The following is an 11921-nucleotide window of genomic DNA, read 5'->3' on the forward strand; positions in this document are numbered from 1 at the left end:
TAAAAACTGCAACGAATTATCAGTAGGAAATTCATAGGTGAAGGTCAAGCCCTTACCGCACAGTTTAAATGCATTAAGAATAGCGTCAACAGAGTTGTCCAAAGAAGTAAAATGGGGTCTCTTTAAAAGAATTAAAAAATCGTCCACATACCTAAAAACTTTAACAACGCATCTATTATCAAGAATGCTAACTAAACCCCGATCAACATCCGCCAAGAAAATGTTGCATAAAACAGGCGCCACGCACGATCCAATACAAATACCTTCTCGCTGCAGATAAAAACCATCTTTAAATGAAACAAAGGTAGAACGAAGATAAAATTCTAGTAACGACATGAAATTCTCGACCGATAAGCCGGAAGCATTTTGAAAAGCTATGACTCCATTCGAATCAATGCAGGCACGAACAGACGCGAACAACTGCGCATGAGGAACGGAATAAAATAGATCCTCTACATCCACAGAAAACATAAAGTCCGTACAATTCTCGACCTGCAGAAACCGCACAACATCCTCTGAACTCTTTGTAGCGAAAGGATCCACAACTTTCAGCCCATTCAGTTCTTTGAGCAAGAACTGGCTAACTGAATGCTGCCATGAACCCTGCTCATTAACTATCGTTCGCAAAGGAACTCCAGGCTTGTGCGTCTTTGCAGTGAAGAAAACTTTGAGTGCATTACCTTTGCTTGTGCTAATATCCCTTGCCAACCGAACGAGTTCAAAGTCCTTGCACATGTTAACTGCTTTAGTTTTAACACGAACAGTACTGCTTTTAACAGAAACAAAGTTCTTAGAAATTGCCTTCATAGCCTTGCTAGAGGCAATACCTGTGTTAGTGATACATCCATTTCGCTTTTTGATAGTGAGCGCCATTTTTTGCGTGGCCTGTTGTAAACTATTAGGTTCTGTCCTCGTGACCACTTGACTATGTTCTGTGCGACTGTAAATTGAAGGTTGACGAAGAATTAAATTTAGTTGAAAGTCTGCGCTTGTCCCTGTCTCTTCTCTGCTGTCGTTTTGTCTGTTTTTTTGTGCGCACACCAGTTTACCCAGTATTATGAACCAACTCGCCCAGCTACAAGTTTTATTGCTTTGTTTTATTTGACCAGAAAGATTTCTAACCTCGCTCCAAATTTTGCTAGGATTATCACTTATTCTACTAAATAAATTCTCATAATACCTGAATTTAGCACGCCTTATTTCACCATTTAGATGGTTTCTGTATTTTTTGAACTCGCTGAGTAATTTGATATCTCGTGTCTTTATAAACGCATGGTACATGTTGTTCTTCTTTGTAATTTTTTTAAATAGAGCAATACTTATCCAAGGTTTTCTAATTTTCTGGCGTTTTGCGTTCTTCACAGACACCGGGAAAGCTTCATCATAACATTTCATGAGTTTATTAATGAACAGCTTGTATGCCAAGTTAGCATCCCTTTCTTGTAACACGTGGTTCCAGTCTGTTGCAATAACACGATACCGGAAGATTCCAAGCGTGTCAGCGTTGATCTGACGAGACCGTACTTTTTTATTGCTTTTGCAAGTACCATTGGAAGAAGGAATGGTGCAAAAGATCGGTAGATGATCGCTTATATCTACTGCCAGCGATCCAGCAACGGAAGACGTTGGGAGTGTGTTCGTCAAACATATATCAAGAAGTGTCGCAGTCTCTGCAGTTAGGCGGGTTGCCTTAGAAATTATGTTATTACAGGCAAAAGAATTTGCCAGCGCTATTAACTGCCGTGAAGTTGCATCCTGAGAGAGCATATCGATGTTTACATCGCCCATTATCACAATTGGAAAGCCAGTAGGACATAAGTACTCAAAAACGTCTTCAATGAATGAAATGAACTTTGTTTTACACCCCGAGGGTGGTCTGTAAACGATCACAGCGAATGCTTTTTCAAAGCGAACCATGAGGCACTCTACAACTTCATTAACCAGGGAAAATTGGGGGACAACTTCATGCTTTAATGATTGTTTGACGTAAATAGCCACTCCACCACCTCTACCAACGGGACGCACTATGCCATTGTAAGTGTAGTTCTCGAAATATGGTGGATCTTCGCCTACAGTTAGCCAGGTTTCAAGGAACAGCAACAAGTCAAAGCTAAATGTAAGGGAGCTAAATATACTGAGGATCTTATCTGTCTTGTGGCGTATGCTGCGTGTGTTTAAATGAAAAACCTTTATGCACCTGCGCGCAGCCCCAAGAAGACCATTCGCAGAACTGCTATCATGATAGCCATCACTAGGTATTGCTGTATCGGTGCTCATCTTAAACGAACGTATATCAGTTTGTGCAAAAAAAAATGTTCACTCTGTGGCAGGTCCGCCCCCTTCCACGGTCATCTTGGCAAGATCATCTGCGTTTCTTATCTTTAGTATAGGCGAGGTTTCGTTTCTACGAGCAAATATCTTGCCCCCCGATGTCCAGACAAATTTCCAACGCAGTTCCTTCTTTCTCTGAATAGCTGATCCAAGAAGCTGTTTTCCGTGTTTCGTCAAGTGCTCATTGACATATACTGCAGAAGACGTCTGGCTGCCCAGGTCCTTGCTGTCAATTCTAATTTTCTTTGACTTGCTTAGAATGGCAAGCTTCTTTGTCCTGCGTACAAATCGGACTACTATATTAGTTTGGTCATGACGAGCAGTCGGTACTCTGTGACAGATATCGACGTCATCTGAAGTTATTTTTTCTTGAATGGCACCACAGATTTTCTTAACCGCATCAAGGGGTTCAACATCAGATGGGACACCCTTAATTTCCAGATTATTTGAGCGCTGGTAAGTTTCGACCTCCTCTATTCTACGATGTAGTCTGTCATTTTCAGCTTTGAGCTCTTGGTTTTCTTTTATTACAGATTGAATATCTGCTCTGAGTTCTTTCACTTCGTTCAAAGCATCTTTTATATCTCGAAGTTCCTTTCTTAGTTCTCGTCGTAAGTCTTCGATTGCTTTAGCAGTATCGCGTGCATCCTTCGACATGGTTAGCCAACACAAATGCGTTCACTTGCAAACGATGACACAGGAACAGTACGTCCGGCAGCAGTGCAAAAATCGCAAAAAAAATAAATGCTGTTGAATACAACAGACAAATTCTCACCTGAAACAGGCGTAGATTTAGTAAGCGATGCCAATGTGCACTGCTGCCGTACTGTAGGCGACGACTTTCTTGCAGCGTCTTTTATAGCAGCGGTGAACCGTCGCCCTTTGGTGATGCGCTGCTTTCGTCGTCGACAAGCAAACACGCCCCGCTTCGCCTGGGCCAGAGTATCAGGCTGCGTCAATGATGCATCGGTCGCAGGCGCATCTGGAACAGGCGTAGATTTAGTAAGCGATGCCAATGTGCACTGCTGCCGTACTGTAGGCGACGACTTTCTTGCAGCGTCTTTTATAGCAGCGGTGAACCGTCGCCCTCTGGTGATGCGCTGCTTTCGTCGTCGACAAGCAAACACGCCCCGCTTCGCCTGGGCCAGAGTATCAGGCTGCATCAATGATGCATCGGTCGCAGGCGCATCTGAAACAGGCGTAGATTTAGTAAGCGATGCCAATGTGCACTGCTGCCGTACTGTCTTTTTTATCATAAGATATCTGTATTTAACATAAGATATCGCAGTTTTCCACTTGTAATGATGAAAAACACTGCATCTCACTAAGTGACATTGTTTAATGCGGTTTTAGGACGGTTGATATCTTAACCTAACCTAACATTCGCACTTGTATCTAAAAACGCTCTATTACACTGTTTCGTTCACAATTACGATATTTGCATAACCTCACAGTTTTTCACCAACTTATTGCAGTACAGAACGCTGTATCTCGCTAAATGACATCGTTCTTTAAGGTTTCACGATGCTTGCATGCGCTTTAACGAGAATATCACAATATAGCATTTTCGCACTTGTAACGGTACAACACGCAGTACCTGGCTAGTTCAAGCCGTTTTGTGTCCTTTCACAATATTTCACCTATCGCAGTTTCGTAGTCGCAATAAAACAACACTATCTCGTTAGATGACGTCGTTTTTGGTGGTTTCACGACGCTACCTAGCTTAAACTAACTCAACCTAACATAACCTTCGCACTTCTATCGTTAGAAAACGTTTTACTCGCTACTTTACATTGCTTTCTACAACAATACGACGGTTTCAACCGCTTTCACATTAGATATCGCAACCTAACCTAACCTAACCCAACCTAACCTAACCTAACCTAAGCCAACCCAACCCAACCCAACCCAACCTAACCTAACCCAACCCAACCCAACCTCACCTAACTTGACCTATTCTAATCTAACCTAACCTAACCTAACGTAACCTAACCTAACCTAACCTAACCTAACCCAACCTAACCCAACCAACCCAACCCAACCCAACCTAACCCAACCCAACCCAACCTAACCTAACCTAACCTAACCTAACCTAACCTAACCTAACCAACCCAACCTAACCTAACCTAACCCAACCCAACCCAACCTAACCTAACCTAACCCAACCTAACCTAACCTAAGCCAACCCAACCCAACCCAACCAAACCTAACCTAACCCAACCCAACCCAACCTCACCTAACTTGACCTATTCTAATCTAACCTAACCTAACCTAACGTAATCTAACCTAACCTAACCTAACCCAACCTAACCCAACCAACCCATCCCAACCCAACCTAACCCAACCCAACCTAACCTAACCTAACCTAACCTAACCCAACCTCACCTAACCTAACCTAACCTAACGACGGTTGCAAGCGCTTTCACATTACATATCGCAGTTCCCGACTTGTAATGGTGAAAAACACTGCATCTCACTAAGTGACATTGTTTATTGCGGTTTTACGACGGTTGATATCTTAACCTATCCTAACATTCGCACTTGTATCTAAAAACGCTCTATTACAGTGTTTCGTTTACAATTACGATATTTGCATAACCTCACAGTTTCTCACCAACTTATTACAGTACAGAACGCTGTATCTCGCTAAATGACATCGTTCTTTAAGGTTTCACGATACTTGCATGCGCTTTAACGAGAATATCACAATAAAGCAGTTTCGCACTTGTAACGGCACAAGACGCAGTATCTGGCTAGTTTATGCCATTTTGTGTGCTTTCACAATATTTCACCTATCGCAGTTTCGTACTCGCAATAAAACAACACTATCTCGTTAGATGACATCGTTTTTGGTGGTTTCACGACGCTACGTAGCTCAAACTAACCTAACCTTCGCACTTCTATCGTTAGAAAACGTTTTATTCGCCACTTTACAATGTTTTATACAAGATTAAGACGGTTTCATGCGCTTTCACATTAGATATCGCAGTTCCCGACTTGTAATGGTGAAAAACACAGCATCTCACTAAGTGACATTGTTTAATGCGGTTTTAGCGTGGTTCATATCTTAACCTAACCTAACCTAACCTAACCTAATTTAACCTAACCTAACCTTACCTAACCCAAGCTAACCTAACCTAACCTAACCAAACCTTACCTAACATAACTTAACCTAACCTAACGTAACCTAACCTAACCTAACCTAACGACGTTTGCAAGCGCTTTCACATTAGATATCGCAGTTCCCGACTTGTAATGGTGAAAAACACTGCATCTCACTACGTGACATTGTTTAATGCGGTTTTACGACGGTTCATATCTTAACCTAACCTAACATTCGCACTTGTATTCAAAAACGCTCTATTACACTGTTTCGTTCACAATTACGATATTTGCATAACCTCACAGTTTTTCACCAACTTATTGCAGTACAGAACGCTGTATCTCGCTAAATGACATCGTTCTTTAAGGTTTCACGATGCTTGCATGCGCTTTAACGAGAATATCACATTATAGCAGTTTCGCACTTGTAACGGTACAACACGCAGTATCTAGCTTGTTCATGCCGTTTTGTGTACTTTCACAACATTTCACCTATGGCAGTTTCGTACATACAATAAAACAACACTATCTCGTTAGATGACGTCGTTTTTTGGTGGTTTCACGACGCTACCTAGCTTCAACTAACATAACTCAACCTAACATAACCTTCGCGCTTCTATCGTTAGAAAACGTTTTACTCGCTACTTTACATTGCTTTCTACAACATTACGATGGTTTCAAGTGCTTTCACATTAGATATCGCAGTTCCCAACTTGTAAAGGTGAAAAACACTGTATCTCACTAAGTGACATTGTTTAATGCGGTTTTACGACGGTTCATACCTTAACCTAACGTAACCTAACCTAACCTGACCTTACCTAACCTAACCTAACCTAACCTAACCCCACCAAACCCAACCTAACCTAACCTAACCTAACCTAAACTAACCTAACCTAACCCAACCTAACCTAACCTAACCTAACCAAATCTAACCCAACCTAACCCAACCCAACCTAACCTAACCTAAGCTAACCTAACCAAATCTAACCAAACCTAACCTAACCTAACCTAACGTAACCTAACCTAACCTAACCTAACCCAACGTAACCTAAACTAACCTAACCCAACCTAACCCAACCCAACCCAACAACACCCAACCCAACCTAACCTAACCTAACCTAACCTTACCTAACCTAACCAAATTATCCTTACCTAACCTAACCTAACCTAACGTAACCTACCGTAACCTAACCTAACCTAACGTAACCTAACCTAACCCAACCTAACCTAACCTAACCTAACCTAACCCAACTCAACCCAACCTAACCTAATCTAACCTAACCTAACCTAACCTAACCTAACCAAACCTAACCAAACCTAACCTAACCTAACCTAACCTAACCTAACCAAACCTAACGACGGTTTTATGCGCTTTCACATTATATATCGCAGTTCCCGACTTGTAATGGTGAAAAACACTGCATCTCACTTAGTGACATTGTTTCATGCGGTTTTACGACGGTTCATATCTTAACCTAACCTAACGTTCGCACTTGTATCTAAAAACGCTCTATTACACTGTTTCGTTCTTATTTAAGATATTTGCATGACCTCACAGTTTTTCTCCAACTTATTACAGTACAGAACGCTGTATCTCGCTAAATGACATTGTTCTTTAAGGTTTCACGATGCTTGCATGCGCTTTAACGAGAATAACACATTATAGCAGTTTCGCACTTGTAACGGTACAACACGCAGTATCTGGCTTGTTCATGCCGTTTTGTGTGCTTTCACAATATTTCACCTATCGCAGTTTCGTAGTCGCAATAAAACAACACTATCTCGTCAGATGACGTCGTTTTTGGTGGTTTCACGACGCTACCTAGCCTAAACTAACCTAACCTAACCTAACCTTCGCACTTCTATCGTTAGAAAACGTTTTACTTGCAACTTTACAATGTTTTTTTCAAGATTACGACAGTTTCATGCGCTTTCACATTAGATATCGTAGTTCCCGACTTGTAATGTTGAAAAACACTACATCTCACTAAGTGACATTGTTTAATGCGGTTTTACGACGGTTGATATCTCAACCTAACCTAACATTCGCACTTGTATCTAAATACGCTCAATTACACTGTTTCGTTCACAATTACGATATTTGCTTGACCTCACAGTTTCTCACCAACTTATTACAGTACAGAACGCTGTATCTCGCTAAATGACATCGTTCTTTAAGGTTTCACGATACTTGCATGCGCTTTAACGAGAATATCACAATAAAGCAGTTTCGCACTTGTAACGGCACAAGACGCAGTATCTGGCTAGTTCATGCCATTTTGTGTGCTTTCACAATATTTCACCTATCGCAGTTTCGTACTCGCAATAAAACAACACTATCTCGTTAGATGACATCGTTTTTGGTGGTTTCACGACGCTACGTAGCTCAAACTAACCTAACATTCGCACTTCTATCGTTAGAAAACGTTTTATTCGCCACTTTACAATGTTTTATACAAGATTAAGACGGTTTCATGCGCTTTCACATTAGATATCGCAGTTCCCGACTTGTAATGGTGAAAAACACAGCATCTCACTAAGTGACATTGTTTAATGCGGTTTTAGCGTGGTTCATATCTTAACCTAACCTAACCTAACCTAATTTAACCTAACCTAACCTTACCTAACCCAAACTAACCTAACCTAACCTAACCAAACCTTACCTAACATAACTTAACCTAACCTAACGTAACCTAACCTAACCTAACCTAACGACGTTTGCAAGCGCTTTCACATTAGATATCGCAGTTCCCGACTTGTAATGGTGAAAAACACTGCATCTCACTAAGTGACATTGTTTAATGCGGTTTTACGACGGTTCATATCTTAACCTAACCTAACATTCGCACTTGTATTCAAAAACGCTCTATTACACTGTTTCGTTCACAATTACGATATTTGCATAACCTCACAGTTTTTCACCAACTTATTGCAGTACAGAATGCTGTATCTCGCTAAGTGACATCGTTCTTTAAGGTTTCACGATGCTTGCATGCGCTTTAACGAGAATATCACATTATAGCAGTTTCGCACTTGTAACGGTACAACACGCAGTATCTGGCTTGTTCATGCCGTTTTGTGTACTTTCACAACATTTCACCTATGGCAGTTTCGTACATGCAATAAAACAACACTATCTCGTTAGATGACGTCGTTTTTGGTGGTTTCACGACGCTACCTAGCTTCAACTAACATAACTCAACCTAACATAACCTTCGCGCTTCTATCGTCAGAAAACGTTTTACTCGCTAGTTTACATTGCTTTCTACAACATTACGATGGTTTCAAGCGCTTTCACATTAGATATCGCAGTTCCCAACTTGTAAAGGTGAAAAACACTGCATCTCACTAAGTGACATTGTTTATTGCGGTTTTACGACGGTTCATACCTTAACCTAACGTAACCTAACCTAACCTAACCTAACCTTACCTAACCTAACCTAACCTAACCCCACCCAACCCAACCTAACCTAACCTAACCTAACCTAAACTAACCTAACCCAACCTAACCTAACCTAACCTAACCTAACCTAACCAAATCTAACCCAACCTAACCCAACCCAACCTAACCTAACCTAAGCTAACCTAATCTAACCTAACCAAACCTAACCTAACCTAACCTAACCTAACCTAACGTAACCTAACCTAACCTAACCTAACCCAACGTAACCTAACCTAACCTAACCCAAATCAACCCAACCCAACCCAACCCAACAACACCCAACCCAACCTAACCTAACCTAACCTAACCTTACCTAACCTAACCAAATTATCCTTACCTGACCTAACCTAACCTAACCTAACCTAACGTAACCTAACGTAACGTAACCTAACCCAACGTAACCTAACCTAACCCAACCTAACCTAACCTAACCTAACCCAACTCAACCCAACCTAACCTAACCTAACCTAACCTAACCTAACCTAACCAAACCTAACCTAACCTAACCTAACCTAACGACGGTTTCATGTGCTTTCACATTATATATCGCAGTTCCCGACTTGTAATGGTGAAAAACACTGCATCTCACTTAGTGACATTGTTTCATGCGGTTTTACGACGGTTCATATCTTAACCTAACCTAACGTTCGCACTTGTATCTAAAAACGCTCTATTACACTGTTTCGTTCTTATTTAAGATATTTGCATGTCCTCACAGTTTTTCTCCAACTTATTACAGTACAGAACGCTGTATATCGCTAAATGACATCATTCTTTAAGGTTTCACGATGCTTGCATGCGCTTTACCGAGACTATCACAACTTAGCAGCTTCGCACTTGTAACGGTACAACACGCAGTATTTGGCTTGTTCATGCCGTTTTGTGTGCTTTCACAACATTTCACCTATTGCAGTTTCGTACATGAAATAAAACAATTATATCACGTTAGATGACGTCCTTTTTGGTGGTTTCACGACGCTACCTAGCTTAAACTAACATAATTCAACCTAACATAACCTTCGCACTTCTATCGTTAGAAAACGTTTTACTCGCTACTTTACAATGCTTCTACAACATTACGACGGTTTCATGCGCTTTCACATTAGATATCGCAGTTCCCGACTTGTAATGGTGAAAAACACTGCATATCACAAAGTGACATTGTTTAATGCGGTTTTACGACGGTTCATATTTTACCCTAACCTAACATTCGCGCTTGTATCTCAAAATGCTGTATTACACTGTTTCGTTCACAGTTACGATATTTGCATGACCTCACAGTTTTTCACCAACTTATTACAGTACAGAACGCTGTCTCTCGCTAAATGACATCATTCTTTAAGGTTTCACGATGCTTGCATGCGCTTTAACGATAATATCACAACATAGCAGTTTCGCACTTGTAACGGTACAACACGCAGTATTTGGCTTGTTCATGCCGTTTTGTGTGCTTTCACAACATTTTACCTATCGCAGTTTCGTACTCGCAATAAAACAACACTATCTCGTTAGATTACGTCGTTTTTGGTGGTTTCACGACGCTACCTAGCTTAAACTAACATAACTCAACCTAACATTACCTTCGCACTTTTATCGTTAGAAAACGTTTTACTCGCTAGTTTGCATTGCTTTCTACAACATTACGACGGTTTCAAGCGCTTTCACATTAGATATCGCAGTTCCCGACTTGTAATGGTGAAAAACACTGCATCTCACTAAGTGACATTGTTTAATGCGGTTTTACGACGGTTCATATCTTAACCTAACCTAACATTCGCACTTGTATTGAAAAACGCTCTATTACACTGTTTCGTTCACAATTACGATATTTGCATAACCTCACAGTTTTTCACCAACTTATTGCAGTACAGAACGCTGTATCTCGCTAAGTGACATCGTTCTTTAAGGTTTCACGATGCTTGCATGCGCTTTAACGAGAATATCACATTATAGCAGTTTCGCACTTGTAACGGTACAACACGCAGTATCTGGCTTGTTCATGCCGTTTTGTGTACTTTCACAACATTTCACCTATGGCAGTTTCGTACATGCAATAAAACAACACTATCTCGTTAGATGACGTCGTTTTTGGTGGTTTCACGACGCTACCTAGCTTCAACTAACATAACTCAACCTAACATAACCTTCGCGCTTCTATCGTTAGAAAACGTTTTACTCGCTACTTTACATTGCTTTCTACAACATTACGATGGTTTCAAGCGCTTTCACATTAGATATCGCAGTTCACAACTTGTAAAGGTGAAAAACACTGCATCTCACTAAGTGACATTGTTTATTGCGGTTTTACGACGGTTCATACCTTAACCTAACGTAACCTAACCTAACCTAACCTAACCTTACCTAACCTAACCTAACCTAACCCCACCCAACCCAACCTAACCTAACCTAACCTAACCTAAACTAACCTAACCCAACCTAACCTAACCTAACCTAACCTAACCAAATCTAACCCAACCTAACCCAACCCAACCTAACCTAACCTAAGCTAACCTAATCTAACCTAACCAAACCTAACCTAACCTAACCTAACCTAACGTAACCTAACCTAACCTAACCTAACCCAACGTAACCTAACCTAACCTAACCCAACTCAACCCAACCCAACCCAACCCAACAACACCCAACCCAACCTAACCTAACCTAACCTAACCTTACCTAACCTAACCAAATTATCCTTACCTGACCTAACCTAACCTAACCTAACCTAACGTAACCTAACGTAACGTAACCTAACCTAACGTAACCTAACCTAACCCAACCTAACCTAACCTAACCTAACCTAACCCAACTCAACCCAACCTAACCTAACCTAACCTAACCTAACCTAACCAAACCTAACCTAACCTAACCTAACCTAACGACGGTTTCATGCGCTTTCACATTATATATCGCAGTTCCCGACTTGTAATGGTGAAAAACACTGCATCTCACTTAGTGACATTGTTTCATGCGGTTTTACGACGGTTCATATCTTAACCTAACCTAACGTTCGCACTTGTATCTAAAAACGCTCTATTACACTGTT

The sequence above is a fragment of the Rhipicephalus microplus genome, chromosome 2, assembly GCF_043290135.1.
Source record: "Rhipicephalus microplus isolate Deutch F79 chromosome 2, USDA_Rmic, whole genome shotgun sequence".
Classification (NCBI taxonomy): domain Eukaryota; kingdom Metazoa; phylum Arthropoda; class Arachnida; order Ixodida; family Ixodidae; genus Rhipicephalus; species Rhipicephalus microplus.